At 36.1% G+C, this 23,504-nt stretch overlaps 1 protein-coding gene and 1 pseudogene across 1 annotated transcript in view; both read right to left on the reverse strand.

Annotated features, from left to right (window-relative positions):
• Window positions 1-23,504, reverse strand: part of LRRC4C (leucine rich repeat containing 4C) — a 463,927-nt gene that overhangs the window by 264,067 nt on the left and 176,356 nt on the right. The gene's annotated exons all lie outside the window — the stretch shown is intronic.
• LOC119064430 (39S ribosomal protein L1, mitochondrial-like) lies at window positions 12,769-13,768 on the reverse strand (annotated as a pseudogene).

The following is a 23,504-nucleotide window of genomic DNA, read 5'->3' on the forward strand; positions in this document are numbered from 1 at the left end:
GTATAATCTTGGAGATAGTGCTTAATTGTTCTGAGGCTATGTTTTCTACAAATCAGATTCAAATCTATTTGTTTGAAATTTTCAGTTGCTTAAGAGTTCTCCGATATTCTTATTAAAATGAAGATTTCGGGGACCTCTGCCCAGATGTTTTGTCCACTTAACCTTAGCGAGGGCTCAGGAATGCAGGTCTTATTGCACGTTCTGATGGAAGCAGCTTTGTTCACAGGAGGTCTGCACAGCTGTCCTGAAGCGCAGCCGGATCCATGTAGGAGTTTCCCAGCCTAAAGCACAGGAATGGTCCCTGATTCCGCTGCGGTTTTTTTCTTGTTGATTAATACGGTTCAAGGGCCTTTGTTTTAAAATTTCTGAATGATTTCATTGGGCACACGCACTTTTGTAAATTTCTTCCCCATTCTCTTTATCATACACTTTACTCCTAACAAAATGTAATACTTCTGCTCATCTTATACATAATGACCCCTCCATTTTTATATTTATCATAAAGATTTGTTCATAGCTCTGCAACTATCATTATTCCTTCAGAAGGGCCTTATTAATTACTCAGATTAAAAAAGCAGGGATGTATAAGGGATACTGAGAGGGAGGAAGTAGGTAAATTCTATAAAGGCAAAAGTACTGATTTATGCCAATATATCTGAGAAGGTATAAACTATTTAATGGAGAAACACATGAGTAAAATTGGACATTTATTTTTCATATTCCAGCTTGGTTCTATGGTTCTTATCCTTTATTTTAGTAAAAAGCAATACAAAAAATTAAAGAAAAAAATTGTCCCATGATTTTGTTAGTAAATCTTTCACTTGCATTTTGACACATAATTTTAAGAATCTGTATGCAAATACATTCTGGCCAACCTCAAGATCATTTATGGTTTGTCAAATATGTAAAAATAAAAAAGAAATGTAAGGTTTCCTAGAGGGCCTTTCGGTTGAGTTACGATGCATCTTAATGTTCTGAATAATACAAGTATTAATAAATGCAGATGTTTTTCATATATTGATACATATACTATGCATAGAGTCAACACAAATACATTGGGAAAAAACTAACCGGAGCTTTACCACACTGTAAATTCAAAAGATACTTAAAATCCAGAAAACATCTAAACCTTCCTAGGACTTTATTGGACTTGTTAGTTAGATTAACTCAATCCCATGAACCATAAGATTCTGATATCCTGTGATTTATAACACAGATTAACTGATTAGGATGATTTATCACCTTCGAACCAAACTCTGGAAACATTTTAAATAGATGTAATTTTGAAAGAGGTTTTATCTTCTAATTTCAATGTGACAGAGAGTGTTCATAATGTTTTGATGATGAGGTGGAGAAAAATTTTAACTTCAAGAAATGAATTCAGGAAATAGTGTAATTAAGCAAAACATATGGGATGATATAATATTATTGGCAGTCATCCTAGACATCAATTTTGAAGTTAAGTAAAAGTGAAAAAAAGTAAAAGAGCTCTGTTGTAACATGAAAAAAATAACTTTTTAAAAACTTAGACACTGATGAAATTTACAACTCTGAGTAATAAAACCTGCTGTACCAATATCTTTATCTCTTTATACATATTAAAGAAAATTTTAAATAAAATCTCCTTTGTCCCCTCTAGTCCCTTTTGTTCAAGGGCAACTGTTGACAAATGGGGAAGTGAGGAAGTAGTGGGGGGGGATGCAATTCACGTTTCAGATCAGAAAGCTTCATTCACGAGGGCAAAGAGCTGGGGATAAGCCCTGAGCCTCCACACTGTGAAGCGCAGTTGTGTCTGGCTGGACCAGAGTCCAGAAGATATCTGACAGCAGCAGGCTGAGAGTGAGAAGTGTATAGACCGGGTGAGGAAAGGATAATAGCTGGACATGGCAGACAAAACAGAAAGAATTTTTAAGAATTAAGATTAAAAATTAAATGTAAACACTAGTGTGGACAAGATATAAGGGTTTCTTTATAGTTCTGGCGGGAAATAATATAATTTTTTCAGAAGACAATTTTTCATTTTATAGAAAGGGATTGCTTATGTCACGAGTTTTTTCTTTTGGAAAATATAATGATGCAATAATTAAGATGCATGTGTAGATATTATTGTGAGAATGATTATCGAAAGGCTGCTGATAATAGGAAAAATAGAAATAGCCTGAATTTCCAAAACGATTATTTTTTGAGTAATTGTGGTACTTTAGTACAATTACAGACCATGGATTGATTATAAGATGTTGATTATATCTTTGTAAGTGGATATAAAAAGATAGTTTAACCATATAAAGAGTATATTACAATTCTATATAAAGAAAAGTAATACTATGAATGAGAAAGTATTCAGAAGATTATAAGCCAAACTATGAATTCTCATTTTTATTTATGTTTATAGTACAGAGCGTAAGCTGAAATAATGTTACTTGTTGATGTATCTATTGTTTATTTCACCCACTAGAATATAAGCTCTGTGAGTCAGAGACTATGCTTGCTTGGGTTGACACTGTACTCCAATGCCTGGTACAGTAAATACTAAGGATTCAATAAAGCTTTGGTGTTGTATCATGTATGTGCTCACTAGACCTCTGTCAGACAAGTGAATAAGAATAACAGTATCATACCTAATAATAAACAGTTATAGCTGGAATTATGGTTATTTTTGTGTTCTTATTTCTGATGGAGTCCATCCTCTGACATATTACCTATAATAATGTATGTATCACATGCCATGGACAGAAGAGCATGAGCCAAGCCAAGGACCAGCTACCGAGGGCTTAACCGAACTTCAACATGCAGGCCGACACTCAGCTGAAGGGAGATGACAAGCACCTGAGTGGTTGGCCCCAGACATCACACAATTAATATCAAACTGAATACACAAATAGTATTATAAAAATCAGGGCAATTTTAAAAATGGTTCTGTTATCAATCATCCCAACAAATCAACAACAATGTTGTCTTCATCTCTGTTGACATTGGTCGTGAATATTTCACTGATACATAAAATATCAATGCCTAAGAAAATTCACTCTCTGAACAACTGCTTCTGAACATTTATTCTTACAGGTAACTCTCCAACTAGTATATTGGTTAAAAACGTATTTTTCTTATTGAAATTACATCCTAATGTACAGCCTAATGAATGAAATTTCTTAGCAACTGGAGAGGAAGTACCTGGAGAGAAAAATGAGATTTCCTGAGTGCCTTGTAATTGCCTTGGACATAGAAGAGCACTCGGCATGGAAAAGCCAGGCCAAGCATCGAAGGTTTGAGCAGAGGTTTCCCATCTCTGGGTTGTTCCTGAAGCGTAGGCTGCAGCATGGTCTAGTGCCAAGACTTCGAAGCTCGAGTTAGAATAAGTTTCGTTTTCTATAAATATTTCACAAATTGTCTAAATCCTTGTTTCTTCCCACCTTTGTGTTCCCAGAACTCTATTAAAATTGTATTTAAAGGGTATATGTGTGTGTGTGTGTGTAGCTGCTCAGAGCAATGTTTAGACTTTATACTATAGTGTATCTGACCATGCAATTTCACAGGTAAAACCCTTCAGTACCTCCTCTTTACTCTCTGGATAAAAGCCAATAACACTATCACTTGGAATGTGTGCCCTGCCTACCTCAGGAGTTTTATCTATGCCCTTCTCCCCTGTCCCCAGCACTAATGAACCTACAGACATTCTGAATCTTCATGGCATGTTAAAATGTGTCATGCTTTCTAAAAGTTACATGATTACTGGTGTAGCTTTAACTGCAAAGAGTAACCAGGCTTTCCCCACTTCTCAGACAAACTCCTAGGACTTGGTTTGGATTCGCTTTCTTCTAAAATCTTCACAGATGTCAAAATCTGGATTAGAGACTCTGATAGGGGTCTATAAGTCTGTCCAACACTAGACTGGCTCAGATTTCTTAATTTCATTCCTTCCTAACCAAATGATAAATTCCAGGAGGATAGTTACGATGCCTATTTTTTTAATTGAATACATTTGAAATGTACATTGTGTAAGGTTAAGGTGTACAGCACATTACACTCATACATTTATATACTTATATAATTACCAATGTATGAGTAGTTACATTTATTACATTACGTAATTATAGAACAATACTATTACTATATTTATTATACTGTGCATTATCTCTATGTCTTATTTACTATTCAGTACACATTTGTGCCGTCAAACCCCATCAATCTTACCCCCTTCCTCCATCTCTTGGTAGCCACCATTTTACTCTCTGCTTTTTACGGGTTTAACTTTTTTATATTTCACATATAAGTGATATAATTTAGTCCCTGTCCCTCCCTGTCTGACTTATATCACTTAGCATAATGTGCTCAAGGTCCATCCATGGTGTCACGAATAGGAAGATTACTTTTTAAATGTTATGCCTCCATTACTTAGCACAGAGTGCCTGCACATAGCAAGTGCTCAGTAAACATTTGTTAAATAAACAACTGGTCATCGCTTGTTTCCAGGCATGGATCAATGAACTCCCAGAAGTCTGTATTTTCTCTTTTAGACGCATACTGTAGCACAGGAAACACCCTACACAGTGAGAAAGATTAGATTTATTTACTTAAAAAATGTTCTTGAACTATTTCTCATATCCTGGCTTCAGTATGCAGTCAATATCCCTTTCTCTATCCCTCACCCTCTCTCACTCCCTTTTCCTCTTTTCCCCCAGAACACACACACACACACACACACACACACACAGAGTGAGCTCTCATCTTACCACAAACATCTGTGTTTGCTTGGAAAACACAGCAGGGGCAAAGCATTTACCTGGAATGTTTTATTGACAAAGCAGCCTGTCAGCCTGTGTCTACTCCAAATTCCCTAATAGGCGTGCAGGACATGGTCCACGGAACCATGTGGCTGATTGGGGCTGTCACTTACCTTTTGAGTACCTTTGGTAATTCTCTGGGTTGACTGAAGCAGTCAACATTTCATATTAGAGGTTCCAGGGGGTGTATTGTGTGTTGATTGCTTTCTCTGTCAATTCATTCTGGTTGCCCAGTAATGAAATCAAAATGAAACTCTACAAATCAGTAGCTTGTCAAATCTAAAGCAAGACAGAATCCCATTTCTTCTCACTGAGGAATATACTCCACATGGTGTGCTTTACCTTCTATAGCCGGATGCACATACACATTTTTTGGCAGGAAGAGAAAGCATAATGCAACGAATAGGGTGTAAAATATTCTTCAGTGTATGAGGAGTGCATGTGTCAATCCACAATCTGATAATTCATAAGCAACTACAGCCATTGTATGTGGGTGTGTGTTTCTGGTTGGATTGGAAATCTGCATCTGTCTGTATGGAATATAAATACATATATGAATATATATATATATGAATTAAATATCACATTTCTTTAGAAATAAGTAGTTCTGTCTCTATGGCCTTCAAAGAGAAGAGGGTCGAAAGAAAACAGAAAATGAAGAAGGAGGTGGAGAGTGAAGAAAATTCATGTAACTGAACAATAGATGATGGAGTTTTGGTGCCCACAGAACTTAAACTCTTGGGCTAAAACCTCAGACAAACATCTGAGAAGAAGATACTGAACAATAATAAGGTTTGGTGTTCTTTTCCTATATTTAGTCCCGAAGGGGTTCATGTCCCAAGACTCCACGGGGAAACTGGGTTTCACTGTGTATTTACACGAAGCCTCTTTGTCTCTACTTGTCCATGTAATGAAATGTGGTATTACATATGCCATATGCTTGAAAAAATATTTACTCTAGATGTTTAAATAATTAACATTTTGTAGGATAGTTTGTATTTATTGTTTTAAAAAAGACTTATTTAACCCTTTTAACTATCCTGAAAATTTGGCCAAGCATATATATTTTATTTCCATTTTAGAGGAGGAAACTGAGACCCAGGGCTACAGAGTTTACTAACGAAAAAATTGAACTAGAACCTGTATCTTCTCACCCAGCTTAAGAGTCTAGGTATTCATTTTCCCAGGAGATACATAGGTTCACTTGGATGACTGTCAGATTTAGAGCAGAAAGCCTTCTTCACTTTATCAAAACAGATAACAAAATTTTGCTCATTTATTTATATGTGTCCTTCACAGAACAATAATCAACCCAAGACCATTCCAAATGAGTCAGAAAGCCGATGTACACACAAGGAAGAAATGAACAAACTAACATGCTTTTGAGGAACTGTCATGGTTTAAGTTCAGTATCAGGCAGGTCAAAGAGAAGGAGGAGCTTGTCATAACAGCTGGTAGAAGGCAGATAGGTGATAAGAAGGCCAATTCCACAAAACCACATCACCTCCATTCTACTTACGATGACCCCGACAGAAAGTATTTATGCAACTTCTTGCCTATTGAAGATAATCTATTATTCTTTCAGATGAAATATTACCCTAGCCCAGACTGATTTTTATAATGAAGTTGCAGTTGGGTGTGAATTATAATTTGTATGGTCTTCTCACCATGTATCTTGACCAATATGCCTACATTTTTTGTCCTTCTATAAAATGAGTGATTTACATAGTTTCTTCTAGCTCTATATCCACACCATAGACTTTTGTATAGTTCCTTGACCTGTGGTACACAGTGTAAGTTGAATAGTGATACCATATGTTTCTCCACAGTAGCTGATATCATAATTAGGCAGGGATTTAAATGCTAATGTTAGACAAACTAAGGTATCTAGTTAAATATTTATAGTTTAACTTACTAGATAGGTCACAGATGTAACCTAGACAACAATCATCTTTGGTATGATTGTGAGGAATGGTAAGAGATATGTTTTAAAACTGTCATTTATGTAGGCTTTTTAAAAAAATAAAAGAAATATAGAATAAGATCATTTACTTTCTGACTAGTGCTGACACACTCATTTCTATAAAAAAATAAAAATCAACATAAAGACAAGGTAGACCATCACAATTGGACAATCAATGCTGGATTGTGGAATCACAGGTCAATAGAAAAGAAAAATCAAACAGAACAAAGACATGAACTACTTCAATTGTTTTATTTTCCTCTTCTCTTTGAAAGAAAGCAGAGATGAGAGTCCAAGTTTCAAAATGGCCTTTTGTTTATACTACCAGAAACAAAACAGTAGTCAATTAATTTTCTATATCTTAGAGGGCAAAAGGACATTGAGGCTAATGAAGGTCAATCTCCAGGGATGCAGAAAATGAAGACCCAGGAGGTGCAGTGGTGCTCAAAATTGTGTAGAATTGGTTTCCAGAAAGAAACTCCCCACTCTCTATCTCAAACATTCAAGTGTAGTGAATATTTTTCCACTGTACTGTATGCATAGTTTCCTGTATCAGGCTAACTAACAGATTCTTGCAATGACGGTCCTTGAGATTTTTATGGCTACTTCCCACACTGAGTGTGACCAAGTACCTTGTGTTGCTCAATGACACTAATGCCAACAGAACACAGACTTTAAACCTGCTTGTGCATAGGGGATCTCCTTTTCATTTTTGTGCATTTGAAATCTCCTGGACTCAAGGGAATAGGCCCAAGCTAATCTGCCAGCTGATGAAAAAATTGAGACAGAGCTGTTCTTGTCACAGTCACCCCTAGAATCCTAGCTGACCCACAAATGGTCTATAGTGCCTGAGTCCAACTGAGATGTGCAGAAGAGGCTTAGCTGAGCTCTGCGCACACACTCATGAGTTAGTGAAAGAGTTGGTATTTTAAGCCGGTAGATTTTGTGGTGATCTCTAAAATAGTACAAAATCTACAATTATAATCAGTGAATGGCACCATCCATCCAGTTATAGACACCTTGACTCTTCACTTTCCCTCACCATTACCCTCCTCATTAAACTAAGCATCCAGCCCCTATCCTACTTCATAACTGAGTTATTCTGACTCATAAATGTACTTCTCCTTTCCTCATAATTTCTCTGCCTCTATCCCAGCCCATGATACAATTACCTCCTGCCTCATTTTTTTCGTCACACAGTCTCCCATCTGGTTGTTCTCCCTCCATTCCTGTTAGCATCCAATTCATCTTCTACTCTATAGGCAAGAGTATGTCCTACAGTTCCTATCTGACAATATCCCCTTGTTTAAAATTATTAATGGCCTCCCACTATCCTTAAAATACAAGTCAGACTTTATATCATGGTGAGACAAATAAACTGCTATTTTCCTTTTTAGTACTGAATCTGCCTTCCAAAATTTCAATTATAGCATTTGGTCTTCCCAACTGGAGATGACATCTTCCAAGATGCTCATGTGGCCAAGTTCTCAACAATGGAATGCACCCAATTTCATGCCAATTCCTTAACAGGAAATTGTGTGTTGTCTACCTCATCTCTTTCTCCTGTAAGGGAAGCTAGATCTGTGGTGCAGGGGAGCTAACTTGGACTATATGATCACGTAGACGGTACCCTAGGGAATGAGTGAGCCACAAGAGAAAAGGGCCTTGGGTCTTTGGATGATCTGGTAGAACAAAGCTGCCTATCCTCACTAGGACCCTTACCTTTCTTAGCATGGTTGCATGAGAGAGCAATAAGCTTCCATCATTTTTGAGATTTTGTATATGAGGTCTGTGTTTAGGGTTTTTAGTTTGTAGCCTAATTAATATATCCCATTTCCATGGATTGCTGGAGACTGGCTCTGCCACTGTCTCGGTCTCTTGTTTTTCAAATCTCCTCTTCACCCTCTGAAGCTATAGTTATCTGCTATTTACTTCCTGGAACATCCCCCAGCTTCTCACCTGAATCTTTCTATCAGTCAATGCTTTTCCATTTTCTTTCTCCCTCTTCATCAGACTAAATTCCACCCAGCCTGAAGCCTAAGCTTAGACTGAGTTCTTCTACAAAGCCCTCTCTTGTTTTCCCCGACTCTGGCCTATTTTCCCCTTTAAGTGTGACTGTCCTAGTCTGACTCATTCTATTATAACACAAAGCACCTTTTTTTCCATTAGTTTGTCTTTGACTAAATGAAACATCCTGCAATTGCAGAAAACAATGTCTCATTCATTCACCATCATATCTCCAAAGGATAGTATAGTATTGGTATTATATACAGGGTCAAGCAGAAGTAATGCCCTCTTGAATGTAGTTGGTAGGGTAATAATATGGGTATAATTATTTATCATTTTAATTTGAACATTTTACTTATAATATCATATGGTGTGCTTGAGTGTGATATTGTTATACTACAGAATTACATGCTTATGAATTGTAATAAAAAAGGGTGTTATTTGTGCCAGACCCAATATATTAACTGAATAAACTAATGCAAAAGTTTTTCTTATGAAGAAATCCTGGAAGAAAATATAGTTAAAATGAGTAGTAGTTATTTCTGGGTAGTGTGGGGCTATAAACTGTATTTTTACTTTGTTTATTTCAGTATTTTCACAACAATCTAGGCTATGCATATGTTACATTTATAATCACATAACACAATATAACAAAGCACTTTTTCTAATATATTATGAACTGAAACCAAATACTTCCACTTTTGATTTACATACAACCAGAGATATAAATGTTAACTGTATAAAACATACTTCTCCCTATTAGTTAGGACAACAGTTACATGCCCAGACTAGCAACAAGAACATATGAAATACTATAATTGACACCTTTGAAGCTCTGTCTCCAGACAGATGAAGACAATGAGTGTGAGATGCTTCTCCCTCTTTTTAAGACAACTTTGTGTGTAACAAGAGATACACTGAGGATGATGAGTTCAGACTCCATATATTCCCTTGGGGCTTGTTTGCCAAGGTTTGTTTGTCCTGCTTTCTGGTTAAGTTTTCATAAAAGCTTTAAGGTTTGAGGTTGTTTTGCAACTGCCACTTTACTCTCTGGAGAAATTTTGAGAGAAACTTATGGTCTGGTCTTGAAAAGCATTTGCATAGGATTGGATTTTTTTAATTAAAAAATATATAAGTTGCCCTATATCTTCTAGCCTCTAAAACAAAGTGGTAAGTATGCAGTTCATGTGGATTTGAGAAAGCAGAGCATCTGCTGAACATACTTGCTCCTCACACATGGGGCCAAGCATGTAGCTCATGTCTGATGTATTTTTCAGAACAAGAGGATACTTTACTTTTCACCTTTTTGACCTTGACATAAGATGAACTGATTGATTTGGTCAGTGTGTATTCAGTTGTGGATTTCTTACTGCTAAACTCATTGTTCAGGAAGGTAATGTTTCACTGCATGGAATCAAAGGAAATCTCCCTGAAAATCATCAGTTTAATGAGGACTGGTCATTCATTCTAATGAGTTGTTCTCATTTTCTATTGGAATGAGGACAAATGTAACAGACACATTAGAGAAAAGATGAGGTAAGACAAAAGCAGAAATTAATTTAATCTTTTGCTCTAGCTTCAACTACCAACATTATTCAAACCTACAACAACAACATAAAATTAATAGCTCGACATATTTTTATATTGGAAATATGGTTCTGCAATTTAAACCAATTCACACACAAATTCAATCAGTAAAAAGTATCCATTAGTAATTGAGAACAGTACAGTAACCAAAGGAAGGTAAACTCAGGATAATTGTATCACTCATTCCATTGTTATAACTCAGCTGACGAACATAAGAGCAATTGGCAAGGATGATAGAAACAATGGGCACATACATCTTAAAATATTAATTACCAACTTATTTCCAATCACTGGTTACATGTTCAGATAAATTGCAGATCATGTGTAATACTACATGTACTAATAGATAAAAGGAAGAATTATACCAATCTATTTTCCATAATCTGATTTCCTGTGTTAAAACCTTACCATATTCTATCACCAGAATGAAAAGAAATGCCATCAATCATATCTCAGTTTCTTATTAAAAGCTCTTTGATAAATTGACAAATTTTTAATATAATAAATGATTATTTCTGTGACATACATCAAAACCAAAGATCTTTTGTTTAATTTTCTCCCAAGACATATCAAGTAAAATTGAATTAACATACTACAAAACAAAATCCTACATTTCAGGTTTGGAAATGAGTTGTTAAACATTTAATTAAATTAGACATTTAGTGTCTAATTTTCCTCCATAAAATCTTTTTCTAGAAATTGCCCTATGTTTAAACACTTCCAATATTAGGCAACATACTATTTTTAGGAGTATTCCATTTTATTCTTGGCCAATTTTATTGTTCCTTTATACCAAGTTGTAAAGTTATTTACATGTTATTTCACTCAAAACTTCTAAGGTGGGGAGGTCTCTATAACTAAGCTACTGATATCACAATTTTCAGGTGATTATACTGATTAAATTGTTTTATTAAAGATTAATGTTAATAAATGCAGAGTAGGTCTAGAACGGTAGCTGGCAAAGTAAACTGTGGCACATGAGCAGCCTGTGTTTATATGCTAAAGAATAGCTTTTGCATTCAATAGTTAGGAACAAATCAGAAGAAAAAATATTTTTTGATACATGAAAATTCATAGCACTTAAATTTATGTTCATAAATCAGGTTGCATTGGAAAATAGTCACATTAATTTCTTCACATTTTGCCTATGGCTCCTCTCACAGTACTATGATAGAGTTGAGTAGTTTAAAATATTTAATATTAGTTCTTTACCGAAAAACGTGATGAACCCTAGTCTAGAAAAATGTCCACTAGAAACATAATGTAAGGTGCATACGTACATTAAAAATGTTAGTCACCACATTAAAAACTATAGAAACAAGTAAAATTGATTTTAATAATTTATTTATACCAAAATGCCTGAAATATTATCTCAACATATAATCAATACAAAGATTATAACAGCAATATTTTACATTCTTTTTTCCACATTAGCTCTTTAAAATTTAGTGTGTGTTTTATAATTACAGTTCCTCTCCATTTAGACCAGCCGTATTTCAGGTACTGAGTAACCACCTCTGACTGGCCACTGCCATACTGAGCACTGTAAGTGTAGATGCTAAATCTTGTATTCAGTGCGATCTTCAGCTACTAATGGCGTGTTTATATTTAATTGAGTTCATGTTTTCAGCCCTATTCCTTTGTTTTCCCCCCTTTCCTGCTGGGTTAAGTTCTGGGTCAAGGGTGGTGGTGGACTAGCTTTGGGGGTCTTGGCTATCAGCATAGAGAAATGAGGCGCTTTCCTATGGCTATTGTTCATGGTATTGGTGGCAAAATCCCAAAAGTGCACTTGTTCATTTCTACCCACGTTAAAGTTTTAAATTCTGAACTGAATCCAGTCATCTAGGTGTTGTTTCTCCATTGCAAAGAAGAAATGTTACCTTTTTTGCTCTAGAGTTAATTTGGGTGTTAATGTAATCTAAGCCCAATTAGCTCTTTTGGCAGCTACAGCTCACTGTTGATTCTTATTATAGCCATGGGAAAATATCACCTCTATGTCTTTTTTAAAGTGTTGCAATTAAAACCACATAAGCCTGTCTTACACTTAAGTAGAGCTTCTCCTTTCCTTTCTTACTTGTGTGATGTGATTCAGCTCAGCTCACATTGAACACTGGTGGTGGACAAATAGACCTATGCTCTCCTGCTACATAAAACCAATGTCTCTATTCTAATTTCAAAGAGGAAAAAAAGAATTTTATATGGACTTAAGTTTATATTATGTTTGTTATATATTTTTTCTGAATTATTATTGTTAAAACACCATGATCACAAAAGATAATAAAACATGCAGCAAAAATTGTTACTAGAAGAACTCAGAAACAGTCACTGGAGCCTTCTTAGTTCAAGCATTGTTTTTTATAAAAAATATAGTTTTATAATTTTCTGTTGGATCTTAATCCACATAAAAAAAAACTTCACAATACTACAGTTTCAGGCCGCACCTTTGTTATTTCCTCTGGTTTCTACTTCTTTAGGCAATACTGGCTCAATCTTTAGTAATAAACCTTCACTCACCAAACTACAAAGGAAATCTCATACCACAAAGGATCCCAGGTCCCAAATCCAGCGGTCTGTGCCTAGAAACTTCATTGATAACCGCTTGCAGATTGGCAGCTATCTTGTCACTTGACATATTCAGTGTTGGTATTTTGAACTTGAGAAAGTTCTCCCTTTCTTCCATTTAATTTCATGTCTAGTTTTAAATAACTCAAGCATTTGGGGGATGTCATGGCCAGTGGAATTTAGAGTAAGCTTTGGAAATCTTTTCTGCAGTGTCTTCTTTAAAGGATTAAGCTCAGGCATTATTTCTGGAACAGTTACATAAAAATCTGACTGAATTTCATCATCCCAAATCTTCTGAATGAGATTAGTTCCTCCTGCAAACACAGCTCCATTTTCTTTTGCTATTTTAATCTCTGATGCACTCCCTGCAAATACATGGACTTCACTGATTTCTAAAACAAATGGGTCTGGCAACCTAAGAGCACTGGCGAATGGCTCCACATTCTTTTGCTTCCCTAGTGCCATATCCAGTGTCAAATCAAGATAAATACCCTGTGCCAGATTCAAAAAGTCCAGAACTTAAAAAAAGAAAAAAACAAGTAAATGAATAGCTTTCTCCAGTTCTTATATCTGCCTTGGATATAAGTGTTTTAAAATAGACATTATCCTGAGGTTCATCTTCTATAAAGGGATATAACTTTATTTTTTCTATCTCATCTTTGTTTTCATTTGATGCTTTTTCTTGGCTACCTTTTTGTTTGTTTGTTTTATTTTCAGGCTTCCTGGCAGCAGCAACATGTCTGTGGGGCACCTGAATGCAAGCAAAACCAGGATGAAGAGGTGTCTGATAAGCCATCTCAGAAAGGCTATACCTTCCATGTATCGCAGATCTACCAAGGCATCTTATAGCTGCCACTGTGTTGATCATTGTAGATTGTCAAGCACTGGTCTTTGTGAACTCGTTCTTACAAACCTGTGATTTTATAGTATATTTAATTTTCACAGTAATGTTTTAGTGTAGAACATGTGTTCCCAGATTTTAAGATAGAACTAAACACACCAAAATGTCTGTCATAAAGAAAGTTCATTTGGTTGTCTCAGATAACACCACATTTCCATGTGTTACAGTATGTAAGAATGTTGAAGATCCACTGTTCTAGAATATATACCCTTCTTTTTCAATATTGCATTATTATCCATTTCCTTCCTGTTTTCACAATCAAAACCAGAGTACTATGAGGGGAATGCAGCATCTATAACTTGAATATAAAAAGTACCCAAATCAGTTCCTATTTTCGGCATCTCAAACCATAAGATAAAGCAAATGTTAACTGCTGCAGGGTCTAAAAAATAATAGTTTGATTATTATAGCCATGGTTCTAAAACAATGGTTATATGTTACTTCTCAATACATATTAAGTACTTTCATATTTCTCCAGCATAGCACAGACTATGAGAAAATTCAGTAAAAATAAAAACTGAAAATACTAATATTATAAGAGTAGTTAATATTTTTATGGTCATATTGCATGATATTTGCTGTGCAAAGATTTCATTTGTAACCTAACATCCACAGCAACCCTGTGAGATTACGCTCCATATTGTTCCCTATTACTGAAGTAGAGTAACTTTATCAAGATTGAAATGTATAAGGATACTGAGTTCCTCAAATGTGTTTTGGTTATCCCTTGAGGAACAACTGATAAAAATGAAGTTTTGCAAGATGGTCTATTTACTTTTAAAGAATATTTTAGTGAAAATTCTAGTTTTTCTTCTAAATCTCTAACAAAAACAACTTTTACAAGTGCTGCATATTTTCCAAAATAAGCCACAATTTCGTCTTGAAAAAAATATCTCGGTAAGCCAGAATACAAGTGATAACAATGGCACATCATAACCTGTGTTATCAACAGTGACTTTTTTCAAAGGAATAGAAATCATGAAAGGATGTCACACTCAGACTTGTATAATTTTATTGAGCACAGAATAATCAACTCCCCTGTTGAAATTTCTTCTTCCCTGGTTCTCCTTTTTTTTTTTTGAATAAGATTTTCTTCTTTGCATTGACATGGGCTAAAAAAAACCCCTCAAAATCTATCACTTCTTTTCTCCCTACATGGAATAATTTATCAAATCTTTTAATAAACAAAAAGTACATTTCCTCTTTTTAAAAAAAATTTACCTCCACCAGCATAACACAAGCCCTTGTTTTGCCTTTCCTGTTGCGATTGTCTACAGGTAGAGGTCCTTGGTTTAGCCTTTTTTTTCCCTGACTTACCTTGGTTATTTCTGAAAATTATTTTTTTCTGCACAGTCATCCACCACAGTTAGAAGTATTTTTTCTGGAGTCAAGTTGCCAGTGCTCAAATTCTGGTTCCACCACCAACTCACTCCGATTCTGGGCTAGTCACTGAAACACAAGGTCGCGTGTCCCTTACTTTAACATGGAAATAATGCCACTTATGCCATTAGGTTCTTCTGAAGACCATATAAAATAGATTATGCACAGCACTTAAAGCAGTGCCCAGAACAAAAATTATTAGCCATCTTCAAGAAGAAAGGCTCAACAGGTTTTAAACTTAAAAGCCCCCATAATTGGTTCTAATCCATTTTTGTAATCCCACCTTTTTATGATTCTAACTCAACTCAACATCTATTTAGCCAGAACACCTCTATACGATAAAGAAGATTAAAAAGCCAGACACTGTACTCACCTCTGAAATCTGGTAAGACTAACGGAATTATAAATAAATTACCATATTAGAGCATGAGAGTGCTAAACTGTGGTCCATAGCAGGAGTGATGGGTTCTTTTGAAAAGGTGATTGGGGAGAAGCAGAGAAAGCTGCATTGAGAAAGCTGCACCGAGAAGGCAATATTTGGACTAAGCCTCCTCATAAATGAGGACTTCATCAGACCAGGCCATTCAGGGAAAGGAGCATAAGACACACACAGCATCCACTCACACTGTACCCAGTGACATAGGGCCGTATTACATACTTGCTCAGTGTTTCCTTTCTCATCTTCTTTTATCCTCTCTGCTTAGAGTTCTCCTTTTCCCCTCATCCTCAACACATATAAATCTTCTTCATCTCCCAAGACCCACTTTGTACATGATTTTTGCCCCAGGAAGCCTTGATTTCACTCATTGGAAATATTTTTCACTTCTCATTGTCATGGGATATTAACTAAATCTTCCTGTAGTGTTTCATATATTCTCCATTCAAAAATGTTATTTATAGACTATAAGTATCTTAAAATCAGGGGCTAGCTAAGATTTATCTTTGTATCTCTTATAACCCTTGACAATCTCTACTAAATACCCAGAAGATATTTGTGGGATTAAATTGAATGTTATTTTAAAGCTAGAAGGACTCATGATGGAAAAGTGACTGTTCAAGTCACTGATCCTGACTATAAGTTCCCTGAGGAGAGGAATTATGTTAGCCTTATTCATCACTACAGTCTTACTATAATGTGTCCCAAATACTTTTCAATCCATATCAGATCACACAAGTGGCAGAAGTACTGACAAAAATCCAGTCTCAAATCTAAGAATCATATATACCTCTCACCATATTGTGTTAAATATTTGTACTATATGAATATTGGATCTAAATTTATTCATTCATTTGACTTTTACAGATGATTATGTACCAATATTTTTATATAATATATGTATATTCTTTATGGCTAAAATAATGAAAAGATAATTGTGCTTAAAACATTCTCCATTTAAAGTTTATGGAAATTCTAGACTCACATAGTTAGAAGAATTTTTTTAATTGTGTAAAAGAAAGGAATCACAGGGGACCAGAGGACTGTCATTTACATGAGAAACGTCTGCAAAGAAAGCCAGAATGTGAAATTACAGATTTTGTGGAACATAATAGATGGCTAAAAAAGTGACTCAGCAGTTTTGTTTATTTGAATAGTGTGCCCAAATCTACTTTCATTAACTAGAGTGCTGCAGGATCCAGCAGTTCAGGGAGAGAATCATTTCCAGTAGCTTACAGAGATCATGATAAGCCATCTTAAAGTCTGGATTCATTAGACATGACTGAAATGCATTATAGAGCAGCAGTAACTATAATGGTTGGTTTACCAACCAGTGGGGTGGAGTTAAAAATGCATTAAAATTTATACAAAAGGAAGCAAATAGCAGTGAGTCACTATTGGTTTTGACATAGTTAAATGAAATTTTATTTCACTTTGGGCAGATACTGAAATAAAACCTGTGAAAGTAGAAGAAACATTGCCTTTTGGGGCCTGAGCAATGTGAAAATCTATTATTAATGAAATGGGCAGCTTCTTTTGTATGCATGGGAGTGGTGTATTCATTAAAGCATGTGGGTACGCACACACGTCTACACACAGGAAAAGGGAGGAATATTATCTTATGATGGATGGTAATAGCATGGGTTCTTTTTTTAGCTAAGGTTTGATCGAGCAGAGCATACAAAATTAGAAAGTGAAACCTAACCCAATGGAGGAGAGGAAGACACAGTTTCAAGTCATTCTTTGAAACCTGGTCATGAAGATTTCAGATACTGGTCTTCCTATCCATGTATTTCATCAATCTATTCATGTACTTCAAAATGTTTACTGAATGAGAAATCTAAAAATCATTGTCTTCCTGCATTTAATGGCTTGGCATATGTTAAATAATTTCATGAGTAATATCACAGATGCTATAAGGAATTCGATTTAAAAACACAGGATGCTGTCAGCAGGTCTAGCTTCACAGGCACCGGATCTGAGAAGTCTCATGAAAACTCAGTCTCAGTAAGGCCTCCATCTTCCTTTAATGCTCTCCCATTACTGTCTTAAAGTTCTTGATAATTTTATGTTTGAAACTGTGACTTATAATCAAGTGCAATATAATGGACCATGTGCAAGAGCCAAGGAGATAGCACAATATGAGTGTCACCGTTCCTGGTTGCCCCAGTTCTGGTGGCCTCATCATAGGTGGGAGTTCAGTGATATTTAGGGATTATAAGTATGTTACATCTAAGATTGAGTAAGCAAGCATACTGACAGCCCCTAGAGACAATGTTTTCTGTTCTACCCAGAACTTTGAATGCAAAATGAGGCTAAAGATACTAAAACAAACCTGAGCAACCAAGAAAGCCAACACATCCTTTCTTACTCCTGTATTTCTCTGTACTACTCAATCACCCATGCTAAAGACAATGACTTTGAAGCTGAAGATAAGGTAACCCTTTTTTTTTCAGTCCTTCTTTATCCATCACTAAGCTGAAAGTACAGAACATGGTGGAATATGTACAGATCAATAACTGAAATAAAAACATCTAAATTTGTCTTATTATAACAGTTCTACTCTTCAGGCAAGAAGAAAATACCCATGCATGTAAGAGCAACAAACAAAAATCACATAATTTCTACTTTTATCTACATGCTAAACTCATGTTTGGAATTAAATCTGGCAATTCATGCCATAAAGATAATTATTAAAATGTAATAAACATTTATTATATAATTTATATAACTAATGCTAATAATTAAAATATAAAAAACTTATTTACTCAGAATATTAAATAATTAATAAAAAACACCCTGACAAGTCAAGAGAGGCAGAAAAAGAAGGTATAATATTTATAATCTACTACCTTTAATGATGCTTTTGTTTTGATTTTTGAATAAGGGTTTCTACAATTTAATTTTGTGCTGGAATCTACAAATCATGTAAATGTACCTGCTGTATGATTTTGTTAAGAAGATCTGACTGAGATTGGGTAGTTAGCTGAGGACTTCTTGCCAATTAATAATTCAAGTCACAGAAAAAAATGAGAATGAATGAAAGAATGAATGAAGCAGATAATAAAGGCAGTAGGAAGGGTAGGTGGGGGATGGGTGGGCTGGATATTCAGCCACAGGGTCAGTTACAAAAACACTAAAGAGAGGAGCTTGGGATGTTTGTGCAACAGAAATAAAGCATGATGGGAAATTAGTAGCCAGGAAAGGACTTGCATGGGGCAGAGCTTACATTTGTACCATGATGCATCTGTTAGAAGAAAAAAATGATAGGGTTGAAATGAAAGCAACTAATAAAATTGACTTACAAAAGTCACCCTAGGTCACGTTATTATTTTTGCATCTGCTATTCTGCCAAGTGACTTACTAACATTGCTTTTGTGGCTCTCCAGCAACAAAGCAAAGTGGATTGTGCTGACTTTGTTATTCAGACAAGGAAATACGAGGCTCAGATAGATTAGGAAATTTGTCCCAGGTCCTAAAGCCAGTGACTGACAGAGCCATTGATAAAACATGATTTCTGAATGTAAAGTAGAATGCAGGCTCCAGGAGGGAAGGGGCATGGTCTGTGCACCTGATTCTTAGCACACGGATCAATGACTATCATGAAGTAAACCACCAGTATTTGTTAAGGGAAAGAATACATGACTTGGATGAGTCTCACTCGAAAAATTCTTAGTCTTAATGCCTTCACATGAATTTTGAAGTATATAGATAGGATTTTTGTTTACTTTGGGAGCAAGTAATGTTTTTTGATGAACTACAAAAAGTAAAAAAGGAAAAGAACATGGTTTAGTTGAAAGATAAAAGACAGAAAAGCAGGGCATAGGCTTTGCCTTTATTAGCTATACTACCTTGGGCAAGTTGCTTCTCTTCAGTTCTCAGCCTTTTCATTGCAACAGAACAGAGGATGTGTGAGGTTCTTTCCAGTTCTCACATATTATGGTTTTATTATTCTGTAAATTGTTTGGCAATAATAGAACTTGATGCATAAAGTTTCTCTTTTACAGAGAAACACAAAATCTGATACATAAAATCCTGATGCTCTAAATCTCTTAAACAAGCTCTCTCTATTAGTCAGTCAGTCAGTCAGTCAGTCAGTCACTCATTCACTCATTCATTCATTTGTTATTTTAGCAAGCCTTTCTGAATGGTGTACAATATGCCTATAAGGAACCTTCTACTGAAAATGATGAAATGGAGAACGATTTCTATCTCTGAAAGTACAAAGACCCTGAGGCAGTAAACCATGGGTTAGAGGTAGTCTGCTACTTAAAGATATTAAATACCAAGTCTATGTATGCTTTCAATCATGACTCATTGGTATCAGCCCCACTCAAAAAAAAAAAAACCACACATGGACTGATTCTGGCCAAGACAGTTGTGTAAGTTAATACATTTTGCCTCCTTGCACTAGCAAAAGAAGGACAACAACAAAATTTAAAGAACAACAACAACCAGAATTATCAGGAAATTGAACTATATAGAAATCTAACAACCAAGGAGTTAAAGAAAAAACATTAATCCAGACCAGTAGGATGGGTGGAACTGGGCAGCCAGGGCAGAGAAGATGTATGACAAGGTGGTGGTTGGCAAACCGGGCAGTTCCACATGTGTGTGCAGATAAACTGGAAGGAACAACTGGGGAGCAAGACAGACCATGCAACCCAAGATTTCAGTACAGGGGCATAAAGCCTTAAAATCTCTGGCTGTAAAAACCTGTGGGAGTGAGGGTTGAGGTAATGGGAGCAACTCTTAGCCTCATAGGAGGGTTTGTAGGGTCCTAGAATATTCACAAGCCTGCCCACCCACTCAGGAATCAGCACCAGAAGGGCCCAAGTTGCTTGTGGGTAGCGGAGAAAGTGACTGAAAGCTGGTTGAGAGCTGAGCAAGCGGCATTGTTACCTTTTGGAATCCTCTTCCACATACAGTGCCACAAGGCTGTGACATGGGTTCCTACAGCCTAATACCTAAGGTTCTGCCCCTTACAACTTAACAGGAACATTGAAACAAAAAATATAGCCCAAATGAAAGAACAAATCAAAGCTCCAGAAAAATTACTACTAAATGATAAAGAGACAGCTAACTTAACAGATGTAGAACTCAAAATACTGGCAATCAGGATGCTCACAGAAATGATTGAGTATGGTTGCTAAATAGAGGTAGAAGTGAACGCTATGCAAAGTGAACTAAAAAAATATATATAAAGGGAACCAACAGTGAATGGAGGGAAACCAAGACTCAAATCAATGATTTGGAGCAGAAGGAAGAAATAAATATACCACCTGAACAGAATGAAGACATAAGAATTCAAAACAATGAGAAGAGGCTTAGGAACCCCTGGAACAACTTTAGAGGTTCCAATATCCAAATTATAGGGGTACTAGAAGGATAAGAAGAAGAGCAAGTAATTGAAAACTTATTTGAACAAATAATAAAGGAGAACTTCCCCTATCTGGCAAAAAAAATAGACTTCTATGAAGTCCAGGAAGCTCAGAGAATCCCAAAGAAGTTGGATCCAAGAAAGCACACACCATAGCACATCATAATTACATTATCCAAGGTTAAATATAATGAGAGAATTTTAAAAGCAGCAAGACAAAAGGAGACAGTTACCTACAAAGGAGTTTCTATAAGAGTATCAGCTGGTTTCTCAAAAGAAACATTGCAGGCAAGAAGGGGCTGGAAAGAAGTATTCAAAGTCATAAAAGGCAAAGACCTACATCCAAAATTACTCTATCCAACAAAGCTGTCATTTAGAATAGAAGGGCAGATAAAGTACTTCCCAGATAAAGTCAAGTTAAAGGAGTTCATCATCACCAAGCCCTTATTATATGAATTGTTGGAGGGACTTATCTAAAAAAAACAAGATGGTCAAAAATATAAACAATAATGACAACAAACAGAACTATCAACAACCAAATCTTAAAAAAACAAAAAACAAAAACAAACTAAGCTAACAACTAGAACAGGAACAGAATCACAGAAATGGAGATCACATGGAGGGTTATCAGTTGGGAGGGGAAGGGGTAGAATAGGAGATAAGGTACAGGGAATAAGAATCATAAATGGTAGGTGCAAAATAGACAGGGGTAGGTTAAGAATAGTATAGGAAATGGAGAAGCCAAAGAAGTTATATGTATGACCCATGGACGTGAACTAAGTGGGGGTGGGGAAGCTGGTGGGAGGAATTGCAGGGCAGAGGGGAATAAAGGAGAGAGAAAATGGGACAACTATAATAGCATAATCAATAACATATATTAAAAAAAAACATGACTCGGGTATCAAACAGAGCCAATGCTGCTATAATGAAGAGTAATAAAGCCAATACCCTTCAGAATAAATTCTGATATCACTTGACTAGTGATATCAGACTCACTTGACTAGTTTTCTCATTTTGACTTTCCCTTGGCAAAGGAACAAAGACAGACAGCTGTAAAACTTCCTACACAAAGTAGGTCTGTGATTTCCACTACTGAAAACCAGTCCCACGAACACAGATGCAAGCATGGGATCAAGGGGAACAGGACAGAAATAACTATGGCCTCTGGCCTCATACAGGGTTTCAGGAGTCATGTCCCATGGAGGCCAGATGGACACAGTGCTCCTACAAAGAAGGTACAGCAGCAGCCATTTCTTACAGGATGTGAGCATCACACAAGGATAAAGACATGAGGCATTAGGTCCAGATATTTGGGGAACTTCTGATGAGTCTAGCACTTGGGAAGGAAAAGCAATTAAAGAGGGCAAATTTTACATATTAAGTGCTTATGCAGAATATAAATTATCAAAAGGATGCGAACAATTGAACAGTCAACACTAGCCAACACCTGGAGCAGTCAAGCAAATATTGTAAATAGATTTATTTTCAAATGGAAGGAATAAACCAGTTAGTTACAGTTAAAACACAATCACAGTTTTTAAAGGCAAGGCAATTGTGGAGTCTGTGAGAATGTGCCTCCTACCTCCTACTTCAGAGAGCTTAACTGAAGGAACCCAGATGTTATAATCTGAAATCAATTGCCACATTTGTACTAAGGCTATGCTACCACTCAAGCTGCTTCCAGACAATGATGAAGCATAGTAGACTTGTCTCTGTAAGACAAGGGACTCCTCTGACAGCTGCCTCTGTCTTGAGGACCCCCAGGCAGCCTTACTCATCCTCCTTAGTCTGCTTGGTGATCTAGGATACTTCCATTCAACCTCCCTTTCTTTTCTCCTTTACTTGGCATCAGAGATGCTTCCTGGTCTGATGGTTCCTCCAGCTTTTCTCTCAACTCTGTCTCCATTTTCTTTCAAAGGCCTTAATTTTTAGAAAATTCAGTCTAGGTGTCTGCTTCTTTGGAGTTTTGGACTAACACAAAGATGCATCTGGTGGAGAAACATGCTGAATGAACCATTTCCTTTTAAAAAAATTTAATTGTCATTCAAGTACAGTTGTCTCCATTGATTACCACCATTCCCCTACACTCCAGCCATCCTCACTCCCCGCCCTTGACCCTATTCCTCTTTGGTTTTGGCTATGTGTCCTTTATACATGTTTCTGAAAACCCTTCCCCCTTTTCCTCCCATTATCCACCTCTCCTTAATTACAGTCTCATGAATGAGTTACTGAGGAACACACTAGTTCAACACTTACTGAATTGAAAGGAACATGAACACGCTAAAGTCTATTGACTATTAATTTTGTGTTGGTCACTGTACTAATTGCTTCTCATGACTTATCTCAACTCTTTCAACATACCTGTGTAGTAGGTCTATTTCTTTAGATGTGAAACTGTGGCTTGATAGCTTTTGAGTGTTGGAGGGAGAATCCCAAGCCAGGCCTTTATTTTACTTTATTTGTTTAAATGTTAATGTTTAAAGGCTATACTTTTTACTATCTATATA

Source organism: Artibeus jamaicensis, unplaced genomic scaffold (assembly GCF_021234435.1).
Source record: "Artibeus jamaicensis isolate MK-2021 breed Jamaican fruit bat unplaced genomic scaffold, CSHL_Jam_final contig_797, whole genome shotgun sequence".
NCBI lineage: Eukaryota > Metazoa > Chordata > Mammalia > Chiroptera > Phyllostomidae > Artibeus > Artibeus jamaicensis.